The following is a 6,109-nucleotide window of genomic DNA, read 5'->3' on the forward strand; positions in this document are numbered from 1 at the left end:
CAGTTTCCCCCTCTTCATATTTTCACATAATTTGACTTTAATTCTCTTCAGTAAGTCAATGCAAACTCTCTTATTCGTCAAGGAACTGCTCAAAGATGTGGCGGACTTCACTCCTCAATGTTGAAGATGAGACTGATACTGATGAAATAAAGTGGTCCATATGCAGATATGGAAGTGCAGGACAGTCACCACAACAACAAAGCTGCAGCTTTCACCGACTTGACCAGAACCCAACAGTAACAATCATGGCCAACCACAACCCAGACTCCTGTGTAGAAAAACACATCATCAGAAGAGGGAGCTTCCTGGACACAATGGTGATGCCATGCAATGCAGGATATTCAGACCTGAAAAAAAGCATTTAACAATGTTTGCCATTCATGTGTGCTCATAAGTTTACATACTGTACCCTAAGGGTATATACACTTATGAGCACTAAAGTATTGATCTACAGTTGTGCTATATCTGTCAACACAATTTCCAATAATAACGCCATTCAGTAGCAGCCAGCACTCAGCTGTCTCTTTTGGACCTGAGGAAACAGACAAGGTGGTCAGACAAAAGCAGTGGGCCCAGCATACAGTACACATAAAGCCTGTTAAAAACCAGGAACGTCTAATAAGATGTCAAAGCCAACAGACCGTACAGAAATATCAATAGTTGTAATGTTTTTGGAATCACCCTGCAAGAGGACAAAAAGTAAAGCACAATTTACTAGACAGAAAAAAATAATAACAAACTAGTGCTAGGGCTTTGTGAAGTGCTCTTTTTCATAAATGTGAGAGTCCATTGGGCTTAGTACTTGACACGTACATGCCACGATCACAAACAACAATCTCCACTCATGGCACAGTCGTATCACTGTGATGATTCATATTTTCTGGTAATTGTTGCTCATTTGCAGCTGAATTCATCATTTGGTACAATTTACAGTAACTGTGTTTCCTTGCAGGATTGTAAGTCATTGCTGTGTTGATGGCAAATTTTGAGGTAGACAAATTTACCGACTGATACTTTTACAAGTTCTCTCTTCAATTCAGCTCGCACCGTGATCTTGTGACCATGAAGTGGACACTCAAAATAAAGAAATATACGAAGTGTGCTTCCACACTGCCTCTGTATGAGAGCATGACAAAAGAGGGGAATTTTCAAAGGCATTGTATTCCACTTCTATTTATGTTCTAAAAAAAGTGATATTTTGTTATTAAATGGTCAGGCTTAGCAACAAAGACAATGAATGGCTAGTAGTCATGGAAAAATTAAGTCTCATGAACCTTTTTTGATATTATTTTGCTTCTCTCAATGGCACTCTTTGTTTAAGTATACAATAGAAATTTATTAGGATTCCCTTGCACTAGCCTTTATCTATAAACCAAGAGTACCATGTAGAGGAATAGAATAGTAATACAAGTGGTTCAAAAAGCTTTATTTTCACGTTCTTTTTTCGTTTTGTTTATTCTTTTTCAGTCAAGAGCATATTCAATGTTAATTTCTTTAAATATAAGTAAATAAATAAATAAAAAGCAGAGCTTTACTGGCGATGTTATGAGATGTGCCTGGGCTTCAAAGCAGGTGTCGAGTAACGGAGTGGATGCTTCCTTGAAACGTGCTGAGGTTAGATTCATTTGGGAGAGGGGCCAGAAATGACGCCTGAAGCCTCACTGCCCGACTGTACAATGAGAATATGGTGGCCCCAAAGTGCAAATCACACAAACAAATAAACTAGGCAAACAAAGAGGTAATTGCACACAAGAATAATGAAGCCTCAATAAAAAAGAAGCATGCTAAAAAGTAGCATACAAAAAACAAGCACACAAAAAACAAGCATGCAAAAATGACACATTCAAAAGGCGTAAGCAACAAAGGAGCATGCAAAAAAGAAACACAAAGAAAGGAGCATGCAAAAAAAAAGTACACAAGAAAAAAGCATGACACCAACTTTCCCGACCAGAAGTCGTTGGTGTGGGTGGGGAGAGGGGAGTGGATGACATGGGGCAATTTTATTAGACATAAAGAACTTTGAGCAGGACATTAATTCTCTGACAAGTTATTTTTCTTTATTTAAAAACGAGCGCTACCAGTGATTCAAATCTTCTTGTCATCAGAATTGCAGCCCTGTCAGATTGCTTCACAGAATCCAGTCAAGATGGTATATTAATCACTATAATAAGGTATCTAATTGTTGTACATGCGAAACTCAATGTCCTCAAGTGGAGTTGTGGATTACATATCTACCTTTGAATGCAAACGAAGCTGTCGGCGTCCTGTGTTCAAGGCCTGTTGACGGCATCCTTTTATTGCTGTTAAGTTTTCTGTTCTGCTCATCAATAAAAATGTAAAACAAAGGGGCTGCTTCTCAACTAATTGTCTGCAAGAAATTGTAAATGAGAGATTAAACTAAAATGAGAACATTTTTTTTTTTTACACTAGTGCATGCATGCTTTTTATGCGTGCTTCTTTTTTATTGTGCATTTTTATTGCATGCTCTTTTTTTGTATGCTTCTCTCGTAAGGCGTTTCTGTTTTGTTTGTGATTACTTTTTTTTTTTTGCTTAGTTTTTTGTTTGTGATTTGCACTTCAGGGCCATTGTATTTAACAGATCCGGTAGGTGGTTCAGAATTTGCTGAGATGCTTGACAGCAATACATAGTCATAAAGTCATAAAGTTCAACTAGCATTTTTACTTTTGGTCAGACACTTTGAGTGATCATTAAATGATATATTTTTTTTGTTGTTAAAAGTCCATCCCAAGAGCTCAAACATATAAGAAATCAACGTACCACACATTAAACTTCTAGTGCCTGTGATTGTCCGTATGGCCAGTTGGTAGTGTCGTGTGCACATGAAGCTGAAAGAGATGAGCCCTTAATTCAAAGCAATTAGTGAATGGTTCGGGCCCTCTTCAGCCTTTAACTTTTCTTGAGGGAGTTGATTGGTTAATACAAGGAACCATGGGGACAATGGTGGACATAATCAAAGTAAACGAGATATTGACAGAATGAGAAGAAAACAGGACTAAACTGAAACCTAAACAAAAGTAGAACCAACTCAATCACAGAACGCGACACTTTAGAAAGCCTGTAGTTGGTTTGGAAATTATTGAAAAAGTGTGATGTGCTGATTCTTTTATGTATAAACTATTTCGAAGCGTTTTTAATGTGAACCTTTTTTGTACCTTTTAGTAAGTGTATGTTTTTGATAAAACAAATGAAAATACTGGCATAAATATTTCAAATATTTTAACCATTAATATCTTAAATGGTCACCAAATGTGCTTTACCACAATCTTTGTTATTTATCCATAGCAAAGAAAATACAGGGCCAATATCGCCTATAACAATCGGAAAGGTTAGGTTACTTTCCAACCTACTCAAAATTAATTACGTATTATCACTATATATTTCACAACTGAATACACACATTGCATTCAACAATCTCGAAAGCAAAAAGGCCATTATTGTGCAGGTATTTTTTTAAATTCCCTTTGCACTGGCTAAGCATTTCATTTCACTAGATGGCAGCATTGTTTTACAAAACATTGGAGCCATACACCAAAACCGCGAAGACGAAAAAGAAGCAAAGATGGTCCAGTAATGATACAGTATAAAGAATAGGGGACAACTTTTTATCGTATAATTAGTTATTGCAAGCAGATTCACTTCAGAGACACCCTGACTTGCTCGATGGATGTCCACATGTTCGTGTTCAGCCTCATCCAGAGTAGAACATCGGTCATAACCAACCAACCACCGGATGAAAATTATTCCAGGGCCTTTCAGACTTTCCACAGGTAAACTTTCTGTCCAGTAGAGGGCACACAAAGACTGCAAAATTTTAGAATCCCTCAACCTAACATAATCACATACCCTTAAATTTTATCTTGGCGAAGTTACAGGGCTTTCTATATTTACATTTTAGCTGAATTTAAACCGTTGTAGTTATTAATCAGTATTCTGTAGTCTTGACTGCCTAATTGCACCAACTGAAAATGTCTGAAAATGCGCCCCGAATAATAATAGGTCATTATTGTTCAATTTAAAAAAAAAGGACCCTCACAACTTTGTCTAGATTTCAACCTGCCATATTGAGCTCATTTTAAAGGTGCAAGTACTTATGAATAATTCAGCTATAATTAGTGTGTCAACAATGACTTCCTCGAGTGCAGTGATCCTCTGACATTGAGGAGGCCTGTGGTGAGACCGACACCTCCCTCATGTTTAAATTGGCCTTTCTGAGCAACACACACATTCTGCCTGTTTGCTGACTTGTTCTGTCACTTGAGATTATTTCAGTGTGTTCAAAGTCAATTGAAATGTCTAGCATTCTGGAAATCTTAAACAGTCAGAGTAGATGGACAAGCAATGATTGCTTGAAAACACACTGTAGTGGAATAGATTTACTAAGAATGAAGATTTAGTTGGAAATCACTTTAAGGGTATTTTCAAACTGTTGACTGGTGCAACTTTAACATCCAATTTCTTTTATAAATTTTAATTTCACAAGAGCACCATAATCTTCATATGTACAATTACATTTAGAGAACCAACTGTAGGTTCAATTGAGGTAGTACTCATTTTTTTCTTCAGTCACCAAAAGCCACAGCAGAAGGAGGACAGGGCCACATGCAGGTCTGGAGCCATATGTTGCAAACTCCTAGGCTATACACAGGTAAAACCACCTAAAGTGTCCTGGTCGGGGGGGGGGGGGGCTAATTGCCCAGTGAGTCGGAGGCGTCATGTGATTACATCAGCTAATTGTAACACAACTTGGAATCAACTGAAACTATATCATTTACTCAAAAACGTCTGAAGAAGAAGCGAAAGCAACACAGGCACTAGCCAACTCTTACGGGCCAAAAGGTCATTATTTCGAGTGTGGTCCATGAGGCTCGGTTCCAATTAATCCATGGGTTGGGGACCTGTGCACTAAATGTGTTTCCATGAAACGTCAATATTTGTTTTAAAAATAATGTTATAAATAATGCTTCCGATATGCTCTCAGATACACAGACTTGCGCATGTTTCGTGCTTTGCCAATACTCTTCATTTAGCAGCTCATTTGAAAAAAGTTGTTATCCTATATTGTTTGTCATAAGTGTACCAAGAAGTATTACAATTTTTCATTTGGGAAGAGTTTTTTTTTTTACATATTTGGTATTGCAATTTCCCGTGAAATACGTGGACAAAGTGTAAGGCGGTTGTGACACAGACACACAATTAGGTCATGAAGCAAGAGATTCGGTTGACTAGTGTATCAGTCGGTTGAAAAATGGCAAGTCTTGCGATGCTGGACAAAAATATGAAATAACACACAGTGTATGAAAACAGGAAGTGGGTAGGGGATTAGAGGTGACCTACTCCCTGAAGAGAAGCTGGCCTGTCGCATTTCCTGATTACAACCAATAAGTCTCAATTTCACACAACAACACCAACTACTCATTTGGGGCAGTGTCTGTATTATCGAGCTTGCAGGAGAGATTGAGTTGGTAGCTTTTGAGTCCCGCTGGGTTTGTTGTAAGACGCTCATATACTGTAGCCTATACACTTTACATCCTCTGTTCAGATTGTATGTACTGTGAGTATAACGGCACATTTTGGGAGAAAAACACCTCTTAACTTGGCGGGAAAGCTCAGACAATTGATACAGTTGTCAATGTATCAATGCTTTGCTTTTTTTTTTTTTTTTTTGCTAAGAGAAGAACGTCTAGAGATACAGTAAGTCAATCTCTTTACATATGTAGATTGGATGGGCCAAAAGGCCTAAAGCCATATAGACATTTATTTCTACATTATATTTATATAATACTTTATATTTACATATTATACACTTAAGGCATGAGTAGCGCAATATAAAGCTTCAGTATTATTTTCTATATTTATCTAAATATATTGTTAAGATGAAACTTACACTATATTGATATATTATATTTACTTATTAAACATATTAGACATTTAAGACAAAAGTAAAAAGCACAGAATAAAGGTTCAGTATTACTGTATTTTCTTTAATCTACCTAAACGTCTTGTACCTACTTTTGGTCCACCATATCCAGCCAGGCAGTGCCATCTTTTTACATGTGTTAAATGAATCATTATTAAATTTATGGCATA

Source organism: Hippichthys cyanospilos, chromosome 4, assembly GCF_059441005.1.
Source record: "Hippichthys cyanospilos isolate Australia breed blue-spotted pipefish chromosome 4, RoL_Hcya_1.0, whole genome shotgun sequence".
Taxonomy (NCBI): Eukaryota; Metazoa; Chordata; class Actinopteri; order Syngnathiformes; family Syngnathidae; genus Hippichthys; species Hippichthys cyanospilos.